Below are 10,000 nucleotides of genomic sequence, written 5' to 3' on the forward strand. Positions count from 1 at the left end.
ATGTTTGTTTACAATCAATGCGTATGTATCAAGGCAAGAACACACTAACTCTCTCACACACACACACACAATTTTATATATGTTTGAGAAGCTTGCTTCCCAACCACTTGGTTCCAGGTTCAGTCTCACGATCCCTTGGGCAAGAGACTTCTGCTATAATCCTCAGTCAACCAAAGCCTTGAAAGTGGATTTAGCAGATGGAACCTGAAAGAAGTCTATCGTGTGTACGTATGCATGTATTTGTATGGGTTGGCTTTTATTTACCTTGACATCACTTGATTGCTACAGGTGAGTGACATCTTCCTACAAGTGGTGTCTTTCATTTTCAAATTCCTATGAAAATATGTCCAGTCACGGAGAAATATTGCCTTGCTTGGAAACAGGTAAGGGTTGGCAATAGGAACAGTGTCCTGCCATAGAAAATCTGTAACTTCTGTCTTTCCAATTTTTGATTCACAAGGAGCTAGTGAACCTACAGTTATTACAAAAGACACCAGCTGACGGTGTCCACACAGTGAGAACAAACCCAAGACCACATAATTCTAAAGCAAACTTTTTAAGCCACACAGCCATGCCAACACCTTTATTAAAAAAAAGACAAAATTAAAAAACAAATTCCGAAGTCTACAGTAACAAAAAAAAAAAATCTTGTTATTTAAGGTGTGTATTATAAATAAAATAAGTAGCAGTTCTTACAATAAATCTATGTTTGTTGCCCCCTCCTTAAACTAAATAGATGACAACAACATATGTTAATATAATTACACAACATACAGTAAATATATTAACTGAGTATAAAGGGTATACAAAGGTGTCTTACAAGCAGGTCTGCATTTAAACAGGTTTTATGACAACAAACTAGTAGCAATTGTGGCATATATTTATTTAGTCTTGCCTCAATGTACACTGAAAAAGAATACATGTGCTAGACTATCAAAAGACTTGTGATATCAATCCAGTTGAATCCTCAGCTACAATGTAAAAAAAGCCCCTGTTCTCTTAGAGATTATATACAATTTATACAGATTTTAAACTTTCAGCATTCAGATTACTATCAAATGTAATGCTTATTTATTCACATTATTTTGAATTAATCACATAGTATCACATAGCTTTGCAATTTCAATGACATGACTTATTTTTTGTATATCTATATGGGTAAGGCATGAGAAGCCAGATCTGGCCAGTTTGAACACAAAACAGGCAGAATGTTTGGACGAGATATGGCCAGTTTAAATGCTAAAGGGACAATAATCCTTAATCATCATACATCGTTATTAATCCGTTGTGAATGACAGGAGAAAACATGATCCGAGGTTGACTGGAAAGAGAAAGGTGGGCAAAACAAGTGATTTCTTTTATTTGATTGCTGGTGGCAGGATTTGAAACCAGAAAGTAGAGAAATAATTCTAAATGATGATATGCATTTAGTTAATGCACTTCTGCTTCTAGAAGTCCATTCATATGTCCGATGGGCAATCATTTTCTCAGAAAACCTAGTACCAATTCCTGACAACTAAGTTTAATATCAAACAGTGAAATCTAATAAAAGTTATTAATTACACATATATCAGGCTTCTGCAAAATTTCCATCCATCAAATTACACTGACAATTTGTCATACTCAGACTATAGTAGAAAATGCTTACCCAAAGTGGCAAGCAAGGAGATTGAACCAAGAACCACACAGCAAATGTAATACAGTCAAAACCTAAACCAACTGAACTGAAAATTTAACACTTCCTAAACCCTGTGGAGTTTCAAGAATTGGTACTTAACCCTAATTCCATAAAACTTATGCCAATAAGAGAGAAAACTCCTTGGCAGATTTATTACAAATAGCATTTGGAAAGATTTGAAACCTATCCCCAATAGTTAAATTAACATCCTGCTCAAAGACAGAATGCAACTCCAGAAGTGGATCTGAACATGCAATTTATGAAGAGATATAATCCTTGTCCACTTAAGAACCTTAGTCATTTCATTTCTAAATTTTACACATCACAATGAGTAAAATGTATTTTTCATCACTCATGAACAAATTATTCTTTTCTTTTACTTATTTCAATCATTTGACTGTGGCCATGCTGGAGCACCGTCTTTAGTCGAGCAAATCAACCCCAGGACTTATTCTTTGTAAGCCTAGTGCTTATTCTATCAGTCTCTTTTGCCGAACCACTAGGTTACGGGGACATAAACACACCAGCATCGAATTCAAGCTATGTTAGGGGGACAAACACAGACACACACATACAAATATATACATATATACAATGGGCTTCTTTCAGTTTCTGCCAACCAAATCCACTCACAAGACTTTGGTTGGTCTGAGGCTATAGAAGACATTTACCCAAGGTGCCATGCAGTGGGACTGAACCTGGAACCATGTGGTTGGTAAGCCAGCTACTTACCACACAGCCACTTTTTCTGGAGTACCACCTTGAAGGGTTTAGTCAAACAAAATAACCACAATTTTTTATTGAAGTCGAATTTATTCTATTGATTCTTTTTGCTGAACCACTAAGTTATGGAGATATAAACCAACCCCAAACCAGTTGTCAGACAGTGGTGGGTGGAAACAAACACAAAGACATACATCCACACACACACACACACACACACACAGCTTCCATCTATCAAATTCCCTTTGCTTAGATGGAACAATTAAATAAATACATCTCCACAGACATGCATACTCTTAACGTAGTTCTCAGGGGATGGGGTTCAGCATGACACAGAGTGTGACAAGGCTGGCCCTTTGAAATACAGGTACAACTTGTTTTTTGCCAGATGAGTGAGCTGAAGCAATGTGAAATGTAGTGCCTTACACAAAGACACAACGCACAGCCGGGAACTGAACTCCTGACCTTACGATCATAAGCCAAGTACCTTAACCACTAAGCCATGTGTCTCTACTATCAAGCAATACACACACACAATGAGCTTCTTTCAGTTTCCATAGAAGACACTTGCCCAAAGTGGGACTAAACCTGGAACTTTTTTTTTTTAATTACTATCATCATTTTCCTTAATCTCGCTAAATTCTATAGTCATTTCAAAACCCCCTACCAGACTAAGTATTATAGTCATCTCAAAACCCCCTACCAGACTAAGTATTATTATTACAGTCCTCGACTACTTTGAAAACATGAACCAACTGTACACATTTCCCCAGTGATCCATTTAATAGGTGTCTCTACAGGCTACCAACACAGATTGTTACAAGATTAGTAAATAGAAAAATTAAAAAAAGCAATTCACTAACATTAAAATTTACTAGTCAACAAGGCAGTCTTTATGTATTGCTTCGACCTGGTAAAAATAGCAGCTAGGTCTCCACCAAATTACATCCTAGTAGGAAAAACTTTGATGAAAAAGCAGATTATTATTTTTTGTGATAATTACATAATCAATAAATCTTATGACAAATTAAACATTTTTTAATAAATTACACATACAAGGAAAATACTTTTCACAAAGCAGATTAATTCATCTTATAGAGGAATAGAAAATTGAAGCTGTTTTTTTTTTTAGTCTGATACTAAAATACTGAGCACTTACTTCTACCAGCAAAAGCACTTAGTTGTTGTTGCTGTTAAACCCTGGTCAGTCCTGATTGAGTAGACCCATGAGCAATGACATTCCAACCATGACCGCCCTGTTTTTTTTTTTTTTAAATCTGCCCTTACAAAAAAAAGTGTTGTTTAAAAAAGATTTCGCTGCTATTTCTAGCAGGTTGAATGACCACAGAGCCTCCTCAGTTCAGGTGCAGAACTTGTACCTGACAGTCAGGGTTAACTGTTAATTTGTTCACTTTTACCACTACCAAAGTCTGAAGACAAGGAAATCTCCAAAACAAAGCAGTTGATTATGACACATGACAAAAGGCTAAAAATATGAATGACTAAAACTGCCACAACAGAGAGCAAGGTAAAACAACAAAGCTACACAGCTTAAACTATTTATTGTTCTCCACTGATACACCTGGAAAGGGACTAGCTTCAGACTGTTGTAAAAACATACAAATAGCTGTCTTTTCTATAACACTAACAACAAAGAATACTACAATGGATTTATTTAATCCAATAACTTTAATACAAATCACTAAAATTCATAAAAAACCCTCAGGCTTCCAATATAAACACAGCCAGGTCTTTGTTGCTGTTGGGTTAGGAAGTTCACTTGTAAACCATGTGGTTTTGGGTTCAATCCCACTGCACAGTAGCTTGGTCAAGTGGCTTCTTCCATAGCCCCAGACCAACCAATGCTTTGAATGGATTTGGTAGACAGAAACTATACAAAGTTCATGACGTGTGTGTGTGTATGTGTGTATATATATATATACTTTATTTAAAAGCACCAGAAATATAACAAAAGACTGTTACTCGGAGTTTCACGTTCCCGTTCATCGGACAGTTTTAGTACTCTTTTTTCCACCTTGTTGCACATTTACGTGCTTACACTGGTATATATATATATATATATATATATATATATATATATATATATATATATATTATAGATGCTTATCATCTGCAGCCTTTCCTGAAAAATCAAATGAGCTACAAGCAGCAACATCTGTTATTTGTCTGTCAAGAAACCATCTGCTGGTTCTGCACTTCTTAAGACATGTAGAATAAGAGCGAGCACACTTGATAAAGCAGATAAGGGTTAGAAACTGGATGGGCATCCAGCTGTAAAACAATGACTTATATAGTCGTCTAACCCATACTAGCATGGAAAAACAGATGTAAAAACAAGTTACAGACAAAGAGTAAGTATCTCTACCTTCATGAGGACAAAATAATGATTGCTGAACCAAATATTATCTAGATTTGTCACAGCATACAATATCATTTATATAGAAATATAGAGAATAGAAATTCTCCTTCTAAAATGCATTTTAGTCTTGTTTTTAAGGGTTCTTTGTCATTTATGTAGGAGTAACATTATTTGTAGGAACAGGTGTTTTTACAGTTGATTACCCATCCTATTATTAACTATTCAACCATAAAATAGGAGAGGAGCTTTTGAAGAATGGGGGTCAGCAAAGGTGCCTTACTCATGAGGTACAACAAAGAAGGTTGTATTCATGACCATATAATCACTAGTTTATTGTTACTTCACAGCTAGTGATCTCCATTATAGAACACAACAAAATAACCAATCAACCTTAAGTGACAAGAAAATGTTCTATAGAAGTAAAAGAAAATGTATGAACATGACTTTCTGAGTTTATCTCCTTTCAGCTTGATTGGAATGTCAAACAAAATCACCCCCACAGGTCACAATGGTTCATGATGCAGTACTTCACTAATCTTTCTTAGGGATGAAATGATTGAGAGAAACAATCAGAAACAAAACTGAAGACTCAGATGTACTGGTTAAGAGCAATAGACATTGGTCTGCAATGCACATTCAAATCCACATTTTGCATTTCTGAGTAGAAAAATTTATTCTACATTCCTTCAAGTTCACTTAGGTACTGAAAATATGTACAAAATCATCTGGAAATGACACGAGCAACAAACTCATTTAATATTAAAAAACTGAGGCTAAATATTCATTTCAAATTTTGGCACAAAGCCTGCAATTTCGAGGGAGGGTGTAAGTCAATGACATCAACCCCAGTACTAAATTGGTACTTATTTTATTAACCCTGAAAGGAAGAAAGACAAAGTGGACCTCGGTGGAATTTGAACTCATAACGCTAAGCATTTCGCCCAGCATGCTAACAATTCTACCAGCTCGCTGCTTTACTGAGGCTAAATATTAACTTTCAGAGACTTCTTCCAAAACTTTTAGAAGGTATTATTTACAAGGAAGGTTGTGTGATTAAGAAGCTTGCTTCACAACCACATGCTTTCAATCTCACTGCACAGCCCCCTAGGGCAACGGTCTTCATTCATAGCCTGGAATCAAACAAAGCCTGTTGACTGAAATTTGGTAGACAGTAATGTGGCAGCCCACCTGAGGAACTGTTCCTGAATGGTAGAATTAATCCTTTCCCACTTTAACATCACAAATTGGGCCTTAGATGCTTTTAACAGATTTTAATAGTTTTATTGATGTTTATCACCAAACCTGCACCTTTGTTTATTTCATACAAGTGAGGTCGTTTATTTCCAGTCTTCCAGGTAAAAAAAAAACATGGGAAATGTTACCTCGCTCGGAAACAATTAAGGGTTGGTGACAAGACTGGCATCTGACCTTAGAAAAGTGGACATTAAATGATGATGAACATTGGAGATAGAAACAATTAAGGGTTGGTGACAAGACTGGCATCTGACCTTAGAAAAGTGGACATTAAATGATGACGAACATTGGAGATAGAAACACTGTTCTAAGGATGACTTCCTCCAAACACAAAGTCCCTAGTGAGAAAAAAGAAAGCTAAAATTCCTCTTTGGCAAAACACTGGTCAGCTACAAGAACAAGGTGAGAATTTTTGTTTATTATCATCGTCATCCTTTAACATGTTTTCCATGCTGGTATAGGCTGGACAGTTTGACTGAAAACTGGTAAGCTGCACCAGGTTTCAATCTGATTTGGCATGGTTTCTACATCTATATGCCCTTCCTAATGTCAATCACTTCAAGAGTGTAGTGCGTGTATGAGTGTGTGTAGGCAGTCATTGCTGTGTGGTAAGACTGCTTCTCAACCACATGGTTCCAGGTTCAGCTCCACTGTGCGGCACCTTGAACAAGTGTCTTCAACTATAGCCACAGTCAAACAAAAGTCTTATGAGTGGATTTAGTAGATGGAAATTGAAAGAAGCCTATGTGTGTGTGTGTGTGTGTGTGTGTGTGTGTGTGTGTGTGTGTGTGTGTGTGTGTGTCCATCCGACCACCACTTGACAACCACTGTTGCTGTGTTTATATATTTGTGACTTAGCAGTTTGCCAAAAGAGATTGATAGAATAAGTACCAAGCTTAAAAAAAAAAAATACTGGGATCAATTTGCTCAACTTAAATTCGTCAAAGCTATGCCCCAGCATGGCCATCATATGTATTTAACTGTTCCATCTAAGCAAAGTGGGACAAGTAAAATGAAGTGTCATGTTCTGCAAAGAGAGAGAGAGAGAGAGAGAGAGAGAAAGAGAGAGATACGGATAGACAGACAGAAAGAGAATGAAAATGCTTGCAGTAGAATAGGAATAAAAAAGAAAAAATATATATATAAAGTAGCTTCATTCCTAAACCAATCAACCATAATAAGACCCGTAATATCCTCTTTCAATAAGGAATTGGAACTAACCTATCAGTTGCTATGAAAGAAACACAAGCTACAACTAAAATAAACACTTAAAATTAGTAACAGAAGCAAGATCAGCCCAGAGAGATTTCCTTACTAAGAAATTTTTAAGAGAATAAAGAAGTATATTTGTAGTTAACAGCATGCAAATGAAATCCATATTTGTCAATATAAGGAAGGAATTTGAAAGAAAAAAAAAATGTCCTAGATATTTTGAAAGTTACACATTGAAAAGTGTTTAATAAGAACAGTATGAGAAGATAATTTAATATATTTCGTGGCATATTTAGGATGCAAAGTAGTGTTTACTAATCAGACAAAAAACTGGAAAGTAAATAAATAAATATGAAGTGATCTTGCATACTTTATCTTATAGCAAGAATATTTTTGGTGGGTGGGGGGAGGACAGATATCTGTTGGTTAGATAGGAATAGTTCTAACACTTGATAACAACCCACCCAAGATTGCCTTTGGTTTTAAGATACAGAGTAAATAACTTTTAGAGTTTGTATTTAAATTAAAACCTACCATCAAAATTTTATATAAGAGCGCTTTAGGTCGTCTTCTGAACATCAGCAGAACAAAATGAGAAAAAGAAAATAAAACACATTTTTACTAAACCCCTCCAACTTCTTTGATTGTTTTGTAAACTGTAAAAACACAGGCAATGTATTTCAATAGAAATACAGTCACAAAGGGGTTAAAGATGTTAAGTTTTATACATAAAAAGGATGTTGTTTAAAGCAGATTATTTTTATCCTATGTGGAACAAAGGAAAAAAAAACAACAAAAAACAAAACAAATCATAACTTTTGTACTAAAATATATCAGTAAGTACTTCAATTAAATAATGATCAAGTTGTCACTGATAAGGCTTTTAAGATCCGCAAGCAACCCGACAAAGACCACAATATCAATAATAAAAAAATTAAAAAAACATTAAAAAAGTTATATCAAAGAAGCTCTACTGAATATAATAAATAAGCTTTTAATAGGGAATATGCCAAGTAAATGACAGCAAATGTGATTTATACAACACATTGGCTATATATATATATATATATATATAAAACCCCACTTATTACTTGTTGCACTAACTGTAGTAGTTGTTCAGCATGAGGTCAGCTCTGGTCCAGTTGAGCTATGACAAAAAGTGTTTTAGTTATCATCATCTTGTCTCATATTTAGACAAAATGTATGAAAGACTAAATTATCCAATATGCCCTTCCATTTCTCAAAATAGAGTATGAGATTTCATAGCTATTTCTAACAAGCCAAGCAATCAGAGTCTCCCTCTGCTCGTCACATCATGTGCTGTTAGCTATATATCCTCATTAATTCACTTAGAACACTCTATTTTATTGTTACCACCATAAGGATACTATTGGTGACAAAACATAAGCAGTGACGATGGTGTTACACATCACTAAATACTTCTGTTTGCCAAATATCATTTACAAGCCATCATACGCAAGAAATAGCAAATATGTTATTTTTCTTACAATAGTTTAGAAATGTTCAACATTGACCTTATCTTTGTAATTTCTATTTGAAACACATTTCCATTGGCCCTTTCTCAAATCATATTTTCAAAATCTGGGAAAATGATAGACACATGGAGGTGTAATCTATGTGGGTGACTTTTCAGAACATTGTCTGGTTTAAAAAGCCACATCAGGTGCCATGATGGTGCTAAGGTGTAGGTACAAGAGATGGTCAAACTCTGCATAAGGAGTAGACAACCACCATATATATATTCAGCTGGCGACAAAGGGACTCTCACTCAGCTGGCGACAAAGGGACTCTCACTCAGCTGGCGACAAAGGGACTCTCACTCAGCTGGCGACAAAGGGACTCTCACTCAGCTGGCGACAAAGGGACTCTCACTCAGCTGGCGACAAAGGGACTCTCACTCAGCTGGCGACAAAGGGACTCTCACTCAGCTGGCGACAAAGGGACTCTCACTCAGAGTAAAAGGCAGACTGTATGACGCATGCGTACGAACAACCATGCTACATGGCAGTGAAACATGGGCTGTAACTGCTGAGGACATACGTAAGCTTGCAAGGAATGAAGCCAGTATGCTCCGTTGGATGTGTAATGTCAATGTGAATACCCGTCAGAGTGTAAGTATCTTGAGAGAAAAGCTGAACATTTGAAGCATCAGTTGTGGCGTGCAAGAGAGACGATTGTGCTGGTATGGACATGTGGTGAGAATGGAGGAGGATAGCTGCGTGAAAAAGTGCCACACCCTAACAGTTGAGGGAACCCGTGGAAGAGGTAGGCCCAGGAAGACCTGGGCTGAGGTGGTGAGGCAAGACCTTCGTACATTGGGCCTCACCGAGGCGATGACTACTGACCGAGACCTTTGGAAATGTGCTGTGCGTGAGAAGACCCGGCAAGCCAAGTAAGATCGTTGCCAGTGCCCCTGGACTGGTTCTTGTGCGGGTGGCACATGAGATGCACCATTTTGAGCGTGGCCGTTGCCAGTACCGCCTGACTGGCTCCTGTAGGATTTTCGAGCGAGATCGTTGCCAGTGCCCCTGGACTGGCTTGTGCGGGTGGCACATAAAAGACACCATTTCGAGCGTGGCCGTTTTCGTGCGGGTGACACGTAAAAGCACCCACTACACTCTCTGAGTGGTTGGCGTTAGGAAGGGCATCCAGCTGTAGAAACTCTGCCAAATCAGACTGGAACCTGGTGTTGCCATCCGGTTTCACCAGTCCTCAGTCAAATCGTCCAACCC

The 10,000-nt window shown here is 37.0% G+C and overlaps 1 protein-coding gene across 12 annotated transcripts in view; it reads right to left on the reverse strand.

The window, feature by feature from the left end:
- LOC106869515 (uncharacterized) overlaps positions 1-10,000 on the reverse strand; it is a 185,206-nt gene that overhangs the window by 151,452 nt on the left and 23,754 nt on the right. For 4 of the 12 annotated variants that reach the window (XM_089363418.1, XM_089363422.1, XM_089363415.1 and 1 more), the window contains exon 2: positions 3,265-3,363. The exons of the other annotated variants lie outside the window; for them this stretch is intronic. The gene's annotated coding sequence lies outside the window, so the exon portion shown is untranslated. The remainder of the gene's footprint in view (positions 1-3,264; positions 3,364-10,000) is intronic. 12 annotated transcript variants of the gene reach the window in all.

This window comes from Octopus bimaculoides, chromosome 15 (genome assembly GCF_046866305.1).
Source record: "Octopus bimaculoides isolate indiv1 chromosome 15, ASM4686630v1, whole genome shotgun sequence".
Taxonomy (NCBI): domain Eukaryota; kingdom Metazoa; phylum Mollusca; class Cephalopoda; order Octopoda; family Octopodidae; genus Octopus; species Octopus bimaculoides.